Raw genomic sequence first — 21,335 nt, forward strand, 5'->3', positions numbered from 1 at the left:
CTCAATTGATATCCCTGGAATTCTTGAGACTCCAGAAGTAAATTTCACCAGAAATAGAATGGTCTGTGAATGAAGATATTTTGTAACCACAGTTCTAATTAGCATTTTGTTACTGTCATGAGAAACAAGTCTTGGATTTTATTTAGTGGGGTTTTTTTGTTTTGTTTTGTTTTGTTTTTAATAAAGATTTGCTGTAGCTGAATTCAGTATATTCAGTTTGGCAGCTGGTAAATCTAGGCCTGTAGTGGTCATAATAAGTGATATGATGGCAATGAAATGTAATGGAAACAGCAGATCAATTAAAGAAAGAGCTGGGTTGTATGGAAACAACAAATAAAAATTTAAATAAAAGTAATATTGTATCAAAACTCATTTGAGTTTTAACAGTTGTTTTAAGCATTATGCAAAAATATTCTAGTAAGCCTATACATACATGATTGAAGGATTATTTCCAAAAGTGACAGAAACCCAATAAGAAATTGAACTCTTCATTTAAACTATCTGACAAAAAGCCTTAAAGGATAAAAATAATCATCTTGGCAGTATAACTCTTCCTTGTTGATGATTCTCTCATATTGATGCCTTCAAATTCTTGTCTCATGCCTCTTTGGTCTGTGCATTTATTCAGACATTGTGAGGTATTTGGGGTATATATAAATTATGAGTATGGAAAAAACAGGAAAGAAGAAACAGAAAAAGAAAGATGGAGAGATAATAATAGAATGAGAGGAATAAAGACAAGGAGAGAGAGAAATATTTTGTGTTTTAGCAGTCCACATATGAGTCATCTGGATTGCGTGCAATTGGCTACATCCAACAAAAGCAAAGATTGTGTAGCTTGGAGATATTTTCCAATCTTCTTTTTGTCTGGAATTCTTAAAAAGCAAGGTTATGCATCTATCCAAAATATTTGCATTGGGATATAAATGTATTAAAGTGAAGACAAGGTAAGATAATATGATTAAAAGCTAAAAATAAAATTATATGTGAAATTTTTGGTGCCACCACATTTTGAGCTCTGCAGTGATTTTCCAAGAAGTGAGGAAAAAATAACAAAATTATCTCATTTTGCATTGCTTTTAAATTTGCTGCCAAAGTCTATGAAATATTCATTTCTGACTTTCACTTACTACTCTTCCAAGTTTCTAGTGATAGTTAACAGCTAGACATGTAGACTCCGTTTTTTACTAGAAAGATAAAAAGTAAGGCATTCAAAGATTGTAGACAGAGTTTTCAAAGATTCCAGGCAGTTTTCTCTTCAATAAACCAATAGGAAATGTGTCCCCCCAGTTAAAGACAAACATTGCTTCAGAATGGCGTACGATAATAATGAAAGAGAATCTATATTTTGATGCTTATATTAAGTAATTAGAATGGGTGGTAAAATACAATAATGGTGTAAATTATAGATCCTTTTCTTATTTTATAAAAGACTTATCACAGTAAGGTAAAAAAACATTCTATTTCAACTTCTCCTGGGGATCCAAACACTGACACAGAGAAAGGGCAGCTGTCCCAAGCACTAAATGAATGATGCAGTTAGCTACAAGTCAATGCATCATAATGACCCTATGGAGAAAAAGATTTCTGTGAATGATCCCCGAGTAAGAAACTGCACAGTGCATCAATATGTATTTTTCATTCATCATATCTCTGAGTATCTCTTCTGTGGTTGCTCCTTGGGCAGTGTATTATTATATTCCACCTAGACCCCAGCCACTGATTTATCTATATATCTTTTTACTGTCAGCTCTAAACATTGTACAGATACACACATATACATGCACACAAAGTAGTGAAGATACATACCCACACCCAAAGCTGGCCTATAATTTTACTGGTTAATACAATAAGCAGGAATGGCCAAAGACACTGGGCAAAGTGAGCTGCCAAATTAATAGAAATTCAGGCCACTCTTTTTGTGATGTGTCCTCTGTCTTCTTACCTAGTCTCTCTAGTTCTGGTAAATGTCTCTCTCACAAATATAAACACAAAAATATATGTTTGTCATAGTTGTAATATGTTGTAAATATTTATAGTTTTATGAGATTATATCTGCCTCTTTAGTCGAACATGTTATGTATTATTTTGCTGTTAATTTATTTGAACAGCTACCACAATGATGCTAATCTGTAGCAGAATTTTAATTTTTTTTTTTTTTTTTGTTTGAGACCGGGGCTCGGTCTTTTGGCCAGGCCTGGGTTGCGGGGGGGCGTCCTCGGCTCACTGCAAGCTCCGCCTCCCGGGTTCACAGCATTCTCCTGCCTCAGCCTCTCCAAGTAGCTGGGACTACAGGCGCCCACCACCACGCCCGGCTAATTTTTTGTATTTTTAGTAGAGACGGGGTTTCACCGTGTTCTCGATCTCCTGACCTCGTGATCCGCCCGCCTCGGCCTCCCAAAGTGCTGGGATTACAAGCGTGAGCCACCGTGCCTGGCCTAATTAATGTTATTTAGCTGAATGGTTTTGAATTCAAAAGGATGTTGCAGTCCAGTGCAATGTGAAATGCAGGACAGAAGAAGAGTATTATTACTTTTTGAATATCAACTATATTCTAGATACTATACTAGTGATTACACATCTTTCCTTTGACCCTCAACATAATATTGCAGGGTTTGTATTTATGTTACCATTTGACAGGTAAAGAAATGGGCTCAAAATGAAATACTAAACAACTCAATCAAGGTCAACGTTAATGCTAATTGGTTGAGTCAGAATTTTAATTCACAATACTTTGACACAAAAACTGTTTTATATCTATTAATTGGAGGATAAGAATCACTAATATTCAATTTTTACAGAATAGCTTTATTCAATCTGAAGAGTAACATATTATTATGAGATCATGCTTTGAAAACAATTTTTATAGATTTTTTTCCAGATAATGAATTTCAGGGTAAATGGGTGGAACTTACATATTTACTTCTACCACTCAGGTAAAATTCTCCCTCTCTTCCCCTCTCTCCACTCCAATCTATTATTTACCTACTTTTGTTGTATTCATATCTATAGTTTGCCCTTTACCTAATGGCAGTGTGCATAGATAAGGTACTAAAAGTCAGGAGAAACATCAGGTAAGTTGTCAGAATATTAGAATATGTATGTTGATATTGTTTGGCTCTGTGTCCCCACTGAAATTTCATCTCAAATTGTAATCCCCACGTGTTGAGGGAGGGAGGTGTTTGGATCATGGGGGCAGTTTTCCCATGCTGTTCTCATGATACTGAGTGGGTTCTCATGAGAACTGATGGTTTTATGTTTGACAGTTCTTCCTTCGAATGCTCTCTCTAGCCTGCCACCGTGTAAGATGTGCCTGCTTCCCCTTCTGCCATGATTGTAAGTTTCCTGAGGCCTCCTCAGTAATGCAGAACTGTGAGTCAATTGAGCCTCTTTTCTTTATAAATTACTCAGTCTCAGGCAGTTCTTTTTTTTTTTTGAGACGGAGTCTTGCTCTGTCGCCCAGGCTGGAGTGCAGTGGCACAATCTCGGCTCACTGCAAGCTCTGCCTACCGGGTTCACGCCATTCTCCTGCCTCAGCCTCTCCGAGTAGCTGGGACTACAGGCGCCCGCCACCACGCCTGGCTAATTTTTTTTTGTATTTTTAGTAGAGACGGGGTTTCACCGTGGTCTCGATCTCCTGACCTCGTGATCCGCCTGCCTCGGCCTCCCAAAGTGCTGGGATTACAAGCGTGAGCCACCGCGCCCGGCCAGGCAGTTCTTATAGCAGTGTGAGAATGGACTCATACATATGTATATATCTGGCATTTAGTCTCTTGCATGAATGACATCAATAATAGGACCTACAACATTGTTCTGTGAACTTGTAAGAGGCAAGGTGAGATTTGGCCATGTGACATAGAATACAAAGGTCCTCTTGGTAAAAACTTTGAATCATCGACTATTTAGAACATTGAGGTTAAATCAGATATTGAAGGCTCTAAGAATGGGACCACTGAAAAATTTTAAAATATAAGTCCATTCTAGATGCTTCAATCCCTTCTTCTTGGCCTTTTTGCATGAGATGGTAGGCCATTGATAGTGCTCTAAATGCAGGCTACTGGGAGAGGAATAGTTTGTTTTGATTCATTGTGCTTTAATTCTATGATCTGTCAGGGCTTTCAAGATCACTACTGATGTATCTGCGTATAGATATGTATTAGAGTTCTCTTAGAGGGACAGAACTAATAGGATATATACATATATATAGGTATATGATGTCATTCATACAGGAGACTAAATGTCAGATATAAATATATATCTATTATATATAAGATATAGATATATAGCTATATCTGACATTTAGTCTCCTGTATGAATGACATCAATGATAGGACCTACAACATGGTTCTGTGAACTGTTAGAGACAAGGTGAGATTTGGACATGTAACAAAAAATACAAAGGTTACATTGTGTGTGTGTGTGTGTGTGTGTATGTACATATATATATATATATATAGAGAGAGAGAGAGAGAGAGAGAAGTTTATTAAGTATTAGCTTACATGATCACAAGGTCCCACAATAGGCTGTCTGCAAGCTGAGGACAAAGGAGAGCCAGGTTGAGTCCAAAACTGAAGAACTTGGAGTCCAATGTTCAAGGGCAGGAAGCATCCAACACAGTAGAAGGCTGTAGCCTGGGATGCTAGGCCTGTCTCTCCTTTTCACGTTTTTCTGCCTGCTTTATATTCACTGGAAGCTGATTAGATTGTGCCTACCAGATTAAGGGTGAATCTGCCTTCGACAGCCCACTGACTCAAATGTTAACATCTTTTGGCAACACCCACACAGACACACCCAGGATTAATACTTTGCATTCCTCAATCCAATCAAGTTGACACTCAGTATTAACCATCACAAGATAATATTTCATTTGCTATTGATATCACTTAGACCACTACACCTTGGATGATGAGGAGGCTATATAAGTCTTAGAAATTAATGAGATAAAGGTCACATCTAACCATCCAGAACTCTGCAACAGTATGTTACAACCCAGATAAGTACCAGGAAGCTAGCAATCCCAAATCAAGGTGGGGGTAGGGCCAGCTTCCACTGAAGCCTCTAGTAGCCCCAGATATTCCTTACTATGTGGCAGCATAACTCTAATCTCTCGATCTTCACATGCCCATCCTTCTTTTGTGCCTGTCTCCTGTTGTTTTTCTTCTTATAAGGTCACCATCTTAATCTGATTACATCTACAAAGACCCTATTTCCAAAGAAACTCATATTCACAGGTACTGGCGGCTGGGACTTCAACACCTTTTGGGGAAACACAATTCAAGCCATAACAGATGTGAATCAAGTCGGGGAGAGAGAGCTGAATCATCTGATATTTCCAGAAAGAAAGATAAGATGCCAAGTCCTATTGTAGCAGAAGGTTCTGCTATTAAAAAAAAAAAAAAAAAAAACCTGGCTTCTGCTGAAATAGAGCCTCCACCAATAGAAAAAACTCCCAGCTGAAATACCTGCTCCATTAGCTTAAGAGGCCACTGATTAAGCAGAGCTCAAATCTGCTGGGGAGACCCATGTCCAAGTTCAGGTGCCAACTAAACAGACTCCTGCTGCTGAAGCAGCCACTACAATTGCAGAGGCCTCTGTTGAAGTTCAGCCTCCACCAGCTGAAGAGGCTTCATTAGCAAAGTTTCCTGCTGAAATTCAGCCTCCAGCTGACCAGGAGAGAGGCAGTGAAGACATAATGATGGTACAAATCCTCTCAGGCTGAGTCCTGAAACGTCTCACCAAGAGACCAGAAGTACCCAATCTCATTACATCAAATGTTGGGGTACACTTGCTGTGAAACTTACAGCTCTTGCTGGAATAAATGAATCCATTTCTTATACCACACATAAAGGAGAGGTCAGTTTCCCTTTACTTCACACACACACACACACACACACACAAACACAATCTCTCTTTCACACTTTGCCCACCTCCAAAGCACTAAAAGCACTTCCAAAATGAATGATAGGGCATACCTATCACAATAAATATTGCAATAAGGTAAGCCAGACAACTTTTTTTGGTTTTCCAGCGTTTATACAAGTTATCTTTACACTATTCAGTGGTATATTAAGTGTGCAATAGCATTATATATAAAAATACACAAACCCCTTAATTTAAAAATATTTTATTGCTGAAAAGTGCTAGTAATCATCTGAGTCTTCAGATGTAGATTTAGCATCATTCTTAAGGGCCCTAGGATCTCTGAAGTAGTCAATGAGATGAGCATTGGCTTTAACTTAAAAATCACCAACTGCGTTATCCCCTGACAAAAGAGTCATCCTGTCCATTGAAACTGTCAAGCTTTGACTTCTCCTCTCTAGCTATGAAAGTCCTAAATGGCATCATTTTCCAATAAAAAGCTGATTTGTCTATATTGCAAGTCTGTTGTCCAGTGTAGCTACTTTCATCACTGTCTTAGCTAGATGTTCTGGAAAACTTGCTGCAGCTTCTACATCATCACTTGCTGCTTCACTTTGTACATTTATGTTATGGAGAAAACTTCTTCCCTAAAATCTCATGAACCAACCTCTTTTGGGTTCCAACTTTTCTTCTGCAGCTTCCTCACCTTTTTCAGCCTTCATAAAATTGAAGAGAGTTAGGGCTATGCTCTTGATTAGTATTTGACTTAAGAGAATTTTGTGGCTCAATGGATCTTCACACCAGAAGACTAAAATTTTCTCCATCAGCAATAAGCCTGTTTTGCTTTCTTATCATTTGTGTGATCACTGGAGTAGCATTTTTAATTTCCTTTAAGAACGTCTCCTTTGCATTTTCAACTTGCCTACCTGTTTCATACAAGAGGCCCACCTTTTGGCCTATCTCCGCTTTTGACATGCCTTTCGCAGTAAGTTTCATCATTTCTAGTTTTAAAGTCAAAGACATGTAACTCCTCCTGTCACTTGAATACCTAGAGGCTATTGTAGGGTTATTAGTCGGCCTAATTTTGATATTGCTGTACTTTAGGCAACAGAGAGGCCTGAGGAGAGGAAGATGAGGAAACAGGTGGTTGGTGAAGCAATCAGAACACACACACATTTATCAAGTTCCCTGTCTTATATAGGTATAGTTCATGGTGCTCTCAAAACAATTGCAATAGTAACATCGAAGATCACTATTCACAGATCACCATAACAGATACAGTATTAGTGAAACAGTTTGGAATATCACACAAATTAGTAAAATGTGACACAGAGACACCAAGTGAGCACATGCTGCTGAAAAAAAATGGCACCAATATACTTGCTCAAAGCAGGGTTGCCACAGACCTTCAATTTGTAAAGAATACAATTTCTGAGAAGCACAATAAAATGAGGTATGCCTGTATTTAGGGTAAGAAATTACTAAAAAAAAGGGCTCATTTTTCTTGGAAATTATTACTCATCAAAAATTGCTTGGAGGAGAATATCAAAGGTTACGTGAGCACTGGATTTCTTTTAAATCTCAGAGATACATGGCTTAGCTACTGTTATAAAAACATTTAGGGAAGTAAAAGGATAATTTTCCAATTCATCAAGAATAAAAAGGCTTTTTGTCACTGACTACTTTTGAAAATTTTGGCTACCCTTCTTTTTCTTACTGGAGGAATAAAAACAAGAAAAATGATGTTTATGACTTTTCCAGAATTTTAGAGTAGTTTCTTCCATAGCTGAGATCATTCTCTAATGGTATTTCCATTCAGAAAAACCCACAAATATTTTGTCTGTCTCTTTCTCCCTACGAATTTTAATGGAAAACAGCGTCAAAATAAAAAGAAGCTCATACGTAAGCTGTTTTGAGATTGCCATGAGTTAAATTTCATGGTGTTTTCAGTAAGTCTTCGCAACTGCTCTTTGAATTTGCCCTAAAGGACACTAAAGTTTCATTAATTATTAATGACTTTTAGGGAGAGGAGTGTAAAAATAAATCTCCTCTCCACCAAGTACATTACAACTGACATACCACACACAGCCACACATGCCTGACTAATACCCACATCTGGCCTCTGAATCAGGAGATAGGACTCTGTGTGGAATGCCGCAGGGCGAGTGAAAGTGTCGTCTGTCCTCCTGTCACACTATACGTCCTCCTCTTTCAAGGGTTTCTATTACACCCTAATGCTGTCATTGAAATAAAAATAACTTCAATACTTGTTTATGTCACAATTGCACTACTCAGTTCTAAGGCTTTTCAGATCCCAAACTATTGCAATCAACTTTCCCATATTTATCACCGTAGACATGGTTGATTTGGTGGCAAAGACATCAATATTTTTACCCTAATTGTGTAAAATCCCATAATCAAAACTACTTACATATGATATGCTTACTATCGATTTGTACAGATTTTTATGCCTTATACTAAATAACATAACTCATTTGGAAATGAAAAATAAAACATGTTGTGCATACACTCAGCAAGTATACCCAAAGCACAGCAGTTAATACTGTGGTCAGATAGAATCAAGACTGGCATGGGAGCTGGTTAACACACTTCACACAGATTGTTGCAATGAAAACGAGGATCCCAAATCATATTCATTTTCCTGAAAATGTGTGGTTCTAATGGTGCCATGTAATTCTAAATATGACTTTATTACATTATTTACTTTCTATTATAAATACGAAATTAAATTTATTATCCTTTATAAATGCTACACATTCTGGCACATTTTAGAATTCAAGGATTTCTTCCATTTCAAGGTATTCAGAAAGTGATACCCACTCACGTCATACCAAAATGTAATGGGGACAGTTCCAGGTGCCAAGCCAGAGAGCTGAGAACATTTGCACTGTGCTTCCAGCTGAAGGGGTTTAAGTGAAGCTCCTTATCAGTTGGAAAAGACTTGTGCCAGTGGTTAGATCTGGGAGCTCTGGAGACTAGATGTGGTTTTGTAGTCCACATTGAACTTGAGCTAAATATAAGCGATAAATGTAAGTCAAGTACAGATTCCAACACAGATTTATAAATTAGAAGCCATGAGGGAACCAAGAGCTATGGAAGATGACTCATCTGTTGGAATTTGACTTTCACTAAATACTCAGAATAAAATGAGGTGATATTCAGGAAGGAAATCTATGAGGCAAATAGACGAAGAATTTGCTCATTGCTAAATTTGTACTATGGGGAAGTGAAAATGTGTTTTACAGATTTTTTTGTGCAAAGATTTTCAATGGCAAAGCAATGTATTATAAGATAGTCTAGTTTCTAATTATTAAATATTAAGGTGTTTCTTTCAAAAAAAGAAAGAAGCTTGTTTTTGTCAGAACATTTTGGTGTTTTAGAGCTAGAAGGAAGTCATAAGCTCCTGTGACCCAGCTCCATTATTCTACCTATTAAAAAGCTGGGGGTGGCCGGGCGCGGTGGCTCACGCCTGTAATCCCAGCACTTTGGGAGGCCGAGACGGGTGGATCATGAGGTCAGGAAATCAAGACCATCCTGGCTAACACGGTGAAACCCCACCTCTACTAAAAATACAAAAATATTAGCCGGGCGTGGTGGCAGGCGCCTGTAGTCCCAGCTACTTAGGAGGCTAAGGCAGGAGAATGGCGTGAACACAGGAGGCAGAGCTTGCAGTGAACCGAGATCGTGCCACTGCAGTCCGGCCTGGGCGAAAGAGTGAGACTGTCTCAAAAAAAAATAAAATAAAATAAAATAAAATAAAATAAAAATAAAAATAAAAAAATAAAATAAATAAAAAGCTGAGGGCAAGAAGTTAAGAGACTTGCTTATACAGCAGAGAGCAAGTGCTAGAACAGAAATTAGATATTTAATTTTATGCTGATTCAATCTATGTCTGTGGTCACTGGTGGCCCTAATCTACCACATAAACCTTTCACTCAATGTATTATGGATTCTGGAGTAAGTCTGCCTTAAAGAAGCAATAACAATTATAGACTGGAAGTATATAAGTCCCAAAATGTAGCTTAATGCCCTAACTCTCAATGTGATGGTACTGGGAGACGGGGCCTTTGGGCAGTAATTGGGTTTAGATGAGGTCATTGGGTAGAGCCCACATGATGGGATTAGTGGCCTTATAAGAAGAGGAAGATATGCCAGACCTTCCTCTCTCCACCATGTGAGAATACAGTGGGAAGACGGCCTTCTGAAAGCCAGGAAAGTAGCCCCCACTGAGACCCCAACAATGCTGTCATGCAGATCATGGGCTTCTAGTCTCCAGAAATGTGAGAAATAAATGTCTGTTTAAAGCCACTTACTATATGGTATTTTGTTACTACTGCTCAAGAAGACTAAAACAGGTAGTATTGCCAGAAAAGCAATACTGTGGTTGCCTAAAAGCAGCATGAGGAAGTCTCCTGCAAGTATCTGCTAAGGAGGACTCGCTTGCCTCCTTTCCTTCATCTCCCAGGAGTCACAAATTTGATTGGCACTGTCACTCTGGGGCTGTGCACTGTATCTGATGACACTGACCGATTGCATGCCCTAAAGCATTTGTTCCTGGCATAACCTACTTCTCTGACAAATATTGCACAATTGTTGAACACCAATAAAATTCTGTCATGAGAGGTAAATTAAATCTCATCTATTTTGAGCTACTTTCAACAAGAAAAATATCTTCAAAAGAATTCTCTTGACTCAAGTACCTAAATATTTTTTTAAACAAGTCAAGGTCTTTTTTATGTCACTTGAATTTGAAAATACAGTATTTTTAGATTGTTTATGGGAAATAACCTTTCCTGGCATATAAATGTAAGACTATTCTAGTTTATGTATTATAATCTACAGTTAAATGCCTTAGGGATTTGAAAAAAAAGTTCTGAATATATATTTTCAAAATCTTAGTGATAGCATAGAGATAAGTCATTTCATAGAAAAAAACTTACCAGCGGAGTGAATGTAAATAGAAATGAGAAATATTTCAAGAACTGAGCCCTGGTATATTCCATGGCCAAGGTGGTCGGAGAGAAGAAGAGACCAGCAAGTGAGAGTGAGAAATAATGACTAATGAATGAAGACGAAAACCACGTCCATATGATGTCCTGAAAGCTAAGTAAACAAAGGAAAAAAAGAGTTTCTAGGAGGGATGAGTGATACAATGGACAAATTGTACTGATGGGTCAAGTAGGATGGGGCCCAAGAATTAATCATCATATTTAGCACTGCAGAGGTTTATATTTAATTATAAAAGGGCAGTTTGGGGGAGTAATAGGGATATGGGGATAAGGCCTCACTGAATTGGGTTAATAAGATTCAGTAGTACTGGGAGTCCTAGTGAAACCACTTTTCCAAAAATTATGACAGTGAAGAGATCTGACCTAACAAATCCTCATCTTGCCTTTAACCTCCAAACTGCCCTTAGTCATTCCTGGGCTTGGGCCAAGGAAACTTTGGGAGAAATTTAGTTTATAGTTTAAATTATAATAGCCCTTTCCCAAAACTAAATCGCCTTTGTAAAACTAATGAAAGAGACTACCAGATTAGGAGAATGAGAGGAGCTATTCTGCTAAGAGGCAGTCATAAGTGATTACTAGCTATTATTCCAGAGGTCACAAGATTTGCAACTTCCCCAATTACTCCTGTAGATATCACTATTGTAGAACCTAAGATTGGCCTTTTGAGATGTCTTTTCAGGCTTCTGCATTTCTGACAACCGGATTACCCACTAACTGGTCCTGTGGCCCCCCACTCAGAAGTGGACTCAGTGCACAAGGACCATTTTCCACACCTCTATGTTTACATTGCATTCCTGGGCAACCTCTGGCCACTGCCAAACTATCTTTGAAAAACACTCCACATTGTGGGGGAGCCTGCTTTGAGTAATAATAAAACTCCAGTCTCCCTTTTAACCAGCTCTACATGTGTAAAGCTCTTTTTCTATTGCAAGCCCCCGTTTTGATAAATCTGCTCTATGTCAGCAACAGACAAGATGAACCCATTGGGTGGTTATACTAGTTAGAGCAAGTAGACAAGAGAAAGAAATAAAAGACTTCCTAACTGAAAAAAAAAGTCCAATTATAATTGTTTGCATACCAGATAATCTTATATTTAGAAAAATCTAAAGACGCCACCAAAAACAAATAGAACTCAAACAAATTCAATAAAGTTTCAGGATACAATATCAGGATACAAAAATTAGCAGCATTTCTATATGCCAACAGTGAACAACTGGAAAAAGAAACCAAGAAAGTAATTCCATTTACAGTAGCTACAAATAAAATTAAATGACTCAGCATAAACTTAACCAAAGAAATGAAAGATCTCTGCAATAAAAACTAAAAAACACTGATGAAAGAAATTAAAGAGGACACAAAGAACTGGAAAGATATCCCATGATCATGGATTATAAGAATCAATATGGCTAAAATATCCATACTATCCAAAGCAATTTACAGATTCAATTCAATTAATATCAAAATACCAATATTCTTCACACAAATAAAAAAATAATAATTCTAAAATTTATATGAAACCACCAAAGACTCAACATAGCCAAAGCAATCCTGAGCAAAAGAACAAAGCTGGAGGCATCACATTACCTGACTTCAAATTATACTAAAAAGCTATACTAACCTAAACAGCATGGTACTGGCATAAAAACAGACATATAGAGCAAGGGAGCAAAATAGAGAACCCAGAAATGAATCCACACATTTACAGTCTATACATTTTTTGCAAGGCTACAGGAGCATGAAATGGGGAAAGGACAGTCTCTGCAGTAAATTGTGCTGGGAAAACTGGATCTCTGTAAGCAGAAAAATAAAACTAGACCTCATCTCTCTCCAAACAAAAATCGAATCAAAATGGATTAAATACTTATATCTAAGACCTGAAACTATGACACTACTAGAAAAAAAAATTCAGGAAACTCTTCAGGACATTAGTCCGGGCAAAGATTTCTTTAGTAATACCCTACAAGCACAGGCAACCAAAGCAAAATTGTACAAATGGGATCACAACTAGCTAAAAACCTTCTGCACAGCAAAAGAAATAGTCAAGAAAGGGAAGAGACAACCTGCAGAATCAGAGAAAGTATTTGCAAACTACTCATCTGACAAAGGATTAATCACAAAAATTTACAAATAGCTCAGACAACTCAACAAAAAAAGACAAATAATCTGACTTAAAAAATGGACAAAAGTCTGAACAGACATTTCTCAAAAGAACATGTACAAATGGCCAGCAGGTGTAGGAAAAAAATGTGCATCAGACAAATGTGAATTAAAACTCTACAATGAGGTATCATCTCACCCTAGTTAAAATGTATTTTATCAAAAAGACAGGCAATAACAAATGTTATGAGGAAGTAGAGAAAGAGGAATCCTCGTACCCTATTGGTGGGGATGTAAATTAGTACAGCTAGTATGGAGAATAATATGAAGGGTCCTCAAAATACTACAAATAGAACTATCATGTGATCTAGCAATTCCACTGCTGGGGATATATCTCCAAAGGAAATCAGTATATTGGACACATACTTGCACTTCCATTTTCAGTGCAGCAGTGTTCACAATGACCAAAATATGGAATCAATCTGTCAATCAGTGGATGAACTGGTAAAGAAAATGTATATAGACACAATGGAATACTACTCAGCCATAAAAAAGAATGAAATCCTGTCATTTGCAATAACATGGATGGAACTGAAGGACATTATGTTACATGAAATAAGTCAGGTACAGAAAGACAAATATCACATGTTCATATGTGGGAGCTATAAACAAAATCAGTCATTGAGATAGTAGAATGATGGTTATTAGAGTCTGAGAAGGGAAGTAGAGAGAGGGGATAGAGATGTGATGGTATAAGTATAAAAGTACAGTTAGATATAAAGAATAAGATCTAGTTTTCAGTAGCATAATAGGGCAACTATAGTTAATAATTTAATTTATTGTATATTTCAAAATAAATAGAAGGGTGGAATTGGAATGTTCCTAATACAAAGAAATGATAAGTACTTGAAGTGCTGAATATCCCAATTGCCCTGATTTAATCATTACACATTGTATGCTTCTATCAAAATATCACACGTACCCCATAAATATTTACAACTAATATCCACCCATAATTATTATTTTTTTCTAGCAAAGTAAAATGAAATGACATTAAAAGAGTAGGTAGTATATCTGGTTTCCATAAGACAGTCTAGATTTGCACTTAACTTCAAGCATTATCAACAGCATTTCCTTTTATTCTCAATAATACCCTGATTACCCAATGAGTTAAGTCAGCACTTAGTTATTAAATAAAGACCAGGAGAAAATAAATTAGAGATAGCAAATACTTTTTGAAGAAGCTTTCTTGAAAAAGAGAGTAGGAAAATAGCTAGAGAGAACTTGGATCAAGAGAGGGTCTTTTTGTTTATCTTTTAGGGATGAAAAATTTACTGAAGCATTTTATGTTGATGGATATGTTCACGTAGAGAAGGAAAATTTGATACTGCAGCATAGCTAAGTAAGCTTCTGAAGCGCTGTATTTTGGTAGAAAGGAAAAGATCTGATGCTCAAATAGAGGAAGGGACTCACAGAGGAGCGCTATTGATTTAAGCAACTGTGTAGAGGGCAGAGCACATTTATTAGCTGAAACAAGAAACGCACTGTAGAGCTAAACATGAGAGTTAAATATTCTGTAGATAGAAGACAGGAAAAGAAGATGTCCAGGAGGTGGTAAAAGTGAATGAGATGGGGGAAATAGAGGAGCACTGCTGGGTAGCACTATAGGCCACTATAAATCATAAATTACTTGAAGGATTAACCAAGCCTCTCAGGTAAAACAACAAAGAATGGCAAAAGAGGTAAAGAGGTGGAAATGAATTTAAGTGCCTTTACAAAGAAAATTTTGAGGGCAATGAAGGAGAAAAATCAAAGATCCCTCCAAGGTTCTTTGTGTTATGAGAACAGTAGACCCTGTATCTTAAATTTATGAAAGAGAGATCTTATAGTAAGTGATAAATTTGGTTTAAAAAACATTTACTTTGCACTACCCTTCACACTTGTAGAAAGTTGTGTTAATAGTTGCAAATGTAAATCTAAAAATTTGGTAGAGATTAAGATAAAGAACATAGGCTTGACTGGCTCATAAAAATGATTTCTGAAAGCTCAAAATATTATTTGAAAAGGAAGAAGTTACACTTCAGTTATAGACTAGAATGCTGAAGAATTTGTATAATTTAGTTATATCCAACATGTAGCATAAACTCTGGCAAACAATAGACATCCAATAAATGTTGACTGAATAAAAAAATGGATATATCCAACTGTACAGATAATAAGAACATAGCAGGAGAAAGTGGGTTGTAAAGCCTTGCCTTTCAAGGGGATTTACGGCCAAATGACATAAAGAAAAATGGAAATATTGTAACTATAATAGAATAAAAATGTTTTTATTAGTGCGTTTTTAGAAAAAAATAATATTTTAATGTGGCTGACTGTTCTTGATTTCATTCACTCTTGTGTCTTCAGAGACTTTTAGTAGATACATTATAAGCACAGATTTATGAATAAAAATAAATATCTGATATGCAGAAGAAGAATATAGAAGGTTGTTTTAAACAAAGGTACCACTGGATGTGATCTTAAAATACTTCCTGCAGAAGGGGAACATCACACATGGGGGCATGTTGTGGGGTGGGGGGAGGGGGGAGGGACAGCATTAGGAGATATACCTAATGTAAATGACGAGTTAATGGGTGCAGCACACCAACTTGGCACATGCATACATATGTAACAAACCTGCATGTTGTGCACATGTACCCTAGAACTTACAGTATGATAAAAATATATATATAAATAAACTCTTAAATGTTAAAAAAAAATACTTCCTGCAATACAGATATCATGCTACGAACCTTGTAAATTGAATAGTAAACATTGTTATAATTAAACTTATACATGCATCCACAAAAAAACTAAAGTTGCAAAGGGATATTATAACATCAATAATATTAAATAATGAATTGACATAATTTATAATTATATTGAAAATATATGTGTCTGCTTTCTAAAAAACCTAAGCTGATGGTTATATCAGCAGAGACCAACTATGATTTCTCATTTGGGTAACTTCTAACAACTGTTTAAAATAGGTTTAACACTTCACAAATTTTAGCCAGTTATTATTCTCTCTCCATACAGAATTCATTTTCACGTTTCACAAGGAGCCTGGCTCTGACTGGCACAAATGATTGAATAAGCTTTAATTATACCCCTCTAAGCCTGAGTGGTTCTATAACTACAACTTAATAAGAGTATATTCTTTCATCCCACAAAGACTTCCTTAAGACTTCACAGAGGCCAGTGAGGCTTTTGTGTAAGGACTTGCAACAGGCAAATTTTATTTTATTTTTAAGCAAAATATTCCTTGGTTCACTACATCTCACTTTTCCCCACTGTGTTATTCTCTTGTTAATAAACAACTAAAATTTCATCACCGCAACTTTTTCCTTAGACTACATAAGAACATTAAGTTTCTCCAGAGAATGACATGGCCTCAAAACCTTCATAAAGTCATTTTTGGCTCTGGAGGATGAGCATTAAGAATCCCCACGAGAAACGGGAAGACAATGTCACTCTCCGCTCCCAGCTCCCTTGAGAATCCAAACCTCACCGCTGAAATCGCTTGAGGACCTATCTGGCCGACTGAAGTATCTGTTGCTTCTTTTGAACTGTGTTCAATATGTTGAAAAGTGTATTTGTTTTCAACACTGTTTTGTTTTGTCTTGTTTTTCTCACTTTTCCTGTATGTTATGTGATTATTTTTTAACTTACTAGCACAACCAAGTGAAATGCACTTTAATATTAGTCTTTGACTAGGAAAGATCAAAAGGCAAAACAGTGACAAAAAAAATCCTTCTTTGATGTATTATTTATGTTTCTGAAGGGAAAGAAAATAGTGAATCTGAAATAGATTACTTAGTCCCCAGTCCTAATCTCTGACAGGCTGCCTTTTTCAATAAAACTCAAATATGGAGTTAGAACAAAGGTGGCGTACAGAAGACACTGAAATGGTTTTCAGGATCTCAATCTTCCCGGTGGATGTCCACACACCTTACTCACTCCTATCAGGTTCTGGTTAGCAGTGTTTGTTAACAGGCTTTAAAACAATAATTAAAAAAAAAATTTGCAATGTAAATTGATTTTTAAGCAAATATTTTTCGTTAATTTCAGCAATTGCAAAATGTTATAGTTAAAATACGGATGGAATCCAGCCCGATAAAGTCGATCTATGCATTCCTATGGCTTCTCGACCAGGAAGCAGAACTGTGACATAGTTGAAAAACAGCTCTTTATTTGCTCCATTGGGCCCATTTTTAAAAAACCTCATCAAATAAGCATATTTATTCAAACTTTGGTGCCTGGTCCACTTTAGAGACAATCTATGCAATTCTTAAAGCACGTGGTTTCAGAAATAAACTGCATTTCAACTGATCATGACTCAAAAGAAATAGCTCCCTCTATGCACCAAAATTTACTTATCTGTGAGTCAGAACTACTAGACTAGTCAGGAGCTATCAGGGCAGAAAGTCAGACAACGTATCAAGAGACAAAAGACTCAACCATCCCCCTTCCTAAGCATCTCTTCATTTCAGTGCTTTGAAAGTAATTCTGGCAACCGGAGTTTTAGATTTTATCTCTTTCCCTTTCCTCAGTCTCCTTTGGAGGGATGTTGGCAAGCTAGCAATGGTAGTCTAAACAGAAGAAGTGCTAACTGTCAGTGAAGGAACTTTGTGTGGGCAAAGTCTAACATACAAGGTGAAAAGATTCATTCACAAGATAGTTAAATGTCTCTAAATAGGAATTTTCTTAATTGCATAATGAATCTCAGATGTTTGCATTACAATGAAAGGAGAGAAACTTGTAATGATAGCATCATTATAGTAGAACATAGGGCCATTTCAACATAGAGAAAACAATGTTCATTTATTGTCTTCTCTTATATTGCAACAATAACAGTAATTATTAATAATAGGGCTTAATTATAATTATACTTACTTTATTATTCAGTACTATTACAATTATTGCTAGTACTTACTCTGAGCCACGCCGAAGTCATTTTATGTATTATCCCATTTTATTGTCAGAATAATTCTGAAATTAGGTACTATTATAGTCATTCAATTTATAGACCTAATTTTATAGAGCTATAAGAATTTCAAGTTAAGTAGCAGAATCAAGCTTGAAATTTGCACTAGACAAAGTTAAAGAGGTAAGGAAGACTTTATTTAAGGCTCTTGCAGTAGGGGAGGCCAAAACTACGTCAAACCGAATTCCTCTAAAACAAAGGGTGGGAGAGTTTTTAAGAATTGGGGTGAGAAAGGTATCTTAGGCCACTGTGCTTTCTAATTGGCTCTACTCAAAGGAAAAGTAAACTTTCCCATAACTTCATGACAATAGATAGTTTTACAACTTAGAGCAAGGAGACCTCTGAAGTTAGGCTTCTACCTTGTCACAAATACTGGGAGATAGGGGCTCTATCTTCTTGGATAATTATCCAATAATTATAATTATAATTATATTATATTAATTATAATTTTATATTATATTATATAAATATATAATTATATAAACAATTTTATATTATATTATATAAAATATAATTATATTATATAAATATATAATTATATTATATAATTATATATTTATATAATATAATATCATTTTATATTATTATAATTATATAATTATAATTATACAATTATAATTATAATTATATTATATATAATTATATAATTATAATATATTATATATAATTATATAATTATAATTATAGTCATGCCTCACTTAATGATGGGGATACATTCTGAGAAGTGCATTATTAGGTGATTTTGTCTCTGTGCAAACATCATAGAGTGTACTTACACAAACACTGGTGGTATAGCCTACTATACACCTAAGCTATATGGTGTAGCCTATTGCTCCTGTGCTGCAAACATATACATCATGTTACTGTAGTGAATACTGCAGGCAATTATAACACAATGGTAAGTATTTGTATAATTGAATATGTCTAAACATAGAAAATGTACAGTAAAAATAAGGTATAAAGGATAAAAAAGGGTACACAGGTATTGGATACTTCTTATGAATGGAGCTTGCAGGACCGGAAGTTGCTCAGGGTGAGTCAGTGAGTGAGTGGTGAGTGAAGGTGAAGGCCCAGGACATTATACTATTGCAGATTTTATAAACACTATACACTTAGACCATACTAAATTTATAAAGAAATTAATTGTGCTATGACATGATGACAAGTACAATGTCACCAGGTGATAGAAATTTTTCATGTCCCTTATAATCTTAGAGGACCACTGTCATAAATATGATCTGTCATTAACCAAAGTGTCATTATGTGGTACACGACTTTATTTCAAAAGGATGACCCCCAGCTTCTTGACCAGTCCTGGATTGCAAAACTGACAAGAAGCTTTTAAAATAGAGGAAGAGAAAGGATTTACAATTATATGTTTTCTAAAGTAAATTATCAGTCAGGAAGAAGGCTGTCTCAAGTTTAGTCTAGTTGGGAGGATAAGGCCTTCTTGGTCATTAACAGAGTCAGAGCTCATCTTTACCCCCATGTATGAGAATCCACAGCAATGGAAAAAGCAACTAGCAATGAGAAAATATTTTTAAACTTTCTGTTTATTTCTTTGCTTCATTGAGTTTCCCTTCTCCCATTCTTAAAATGAGATTTCTCTAGATCTGTAGATTACAAATCACACCTCTGAAGCCCCAGGTATTTAAGGAGCTAGGAGATGCCAAAGATTGGTCGGAAAGTTTGACGATGGGTAAGAAATTCTATGGACTACCATTTTGCTTTAAGGAGGACAAATTTATAATGTTTTCAAAATGGACTTCTGCTTAAAGCTTTCTTAGAAAGATAAAAACACAGAGGGGAGTTTTCTTGGCAAGACCAAGTGTGATAAGCACTAGTAATTTCTTTAGAGGAACTGCCATGTATGGCTGCATGGCTACTGTTATCACAAACAGCTCATGAAGACATGATCCACTTCCAATCATATATGTAACATGAAGGCATGAATGTCATAAACCTACCCTATGCCCCAGCCCTGCACACATACATGCACATGCTCTTTTACACCAGGGCGTGCCAACAATTAATCTAAGAATAAGGCACAGATCCATAGACAATCCCATCTGCCTACATGGTATTTAAAATGTATTTTTTCAATAAATTGCATCATAATATTCTGCAGCACAGAAGAAGATCATAAGTGACATAGAAACATTTTTGCCAGATTGTGGTAGAATAAAATTCTAATTTATACAGTATAAAGAAGGGTATTGAAATTCATAAAGTCTTCAAATTACAATCACTTATATTCCAAAGTTATATATATTGTGGCTTCTTTGTAATATAAAATACTCTTTATAATAATTAATTTAACTCAGCATCTCCATTTCCTTTTAATATTTCTCAAAATTAATATTCTGTGGAATATATACTATCATCATTGCACTAGATATTTTTCATAGGATGCTGGAAATTCTTAATCATTTAATCTCTTGATTGTCATATTGTATTAGTAGAGAAAGTAAGGTTTACCTGGTTTGTGCTCTGTAAAGACACCAATGTTCACATTTGAGCTTGTTGTGTTCAGAAAACATCTCATAAAGCAGCAAAAATAAATAAATAAACTCATAATTATTGACTCTCATGATTCCAAGAAAGCATGTCAGCATGTGGGAGATGAGAAAGATTAAGTTACAAAAGAAAAGACCAATTTAAGGTGAGGAGACAGTTGAATGCCAGGAGTTTGCAAAAATGGAGTTTTCTTGGAATGAGAACTTAGCCTTGGCCACATTCATGCTCACTATCTTCATTCTCCATCACTGCCTGTGGCAATGCTTGCAGGCTGTACTTTTTCTGGCTACAGCTATTGCTTTTAAACATATATTTTCTCCCCACTACCCTATCGTGGAAGAGAACAATTGCATGTCATTTACCTTACTTGTGGCTAGTAACAACAAGAAATATCTGTAAAAAGGAATATTTTTTAAAACAGGCTATGTTTATAGTACTCTGCAATGCATAGACTATTTTCATGCAGCCAATTCCCTCCCCACAAAAAGGGAGTACTTTTCAGCAAAGGAAATTTTATATGTAGAGTTGTATAAATTAATTGTGTGCTGTTAATCTCACTTTCAAGAATAAAAAATAAAACAAATAACTCTAATTTATAGCATTTGACACATTCCATCCTGTAAATAGTCTCATTTTCAGTGATTTTATCAAGGCAATGTCGCTGGAGACAGAGTTGGAAAGGAACATACTGCATCCTGCAGTGGCACACCACCAGAATTATTGGCATGTACAAGATGGAAGGCTCAATATATTCATCCTTCACTGAACGATTCAGCACCATATTGCTTTAAGCAAAAGAAGT

The sequence above is a fragment of the Hylobates moloch genome, unplaced genomic scaffold (genome assembly GCF_009828535.3).
Source record: "Hylobates moloch isolate HMO894 unplaced genomic scaffold, HMol_V3 SCAFFOLD_5, whole genome shotgun sequence".
Taxonomy (NCBI): domain Eukaryota; kingdom Metazoa; phylum Chordata; class Mammalia; order Primates; family Hylobatidae; genus Hylobates; species Hylobates moloch.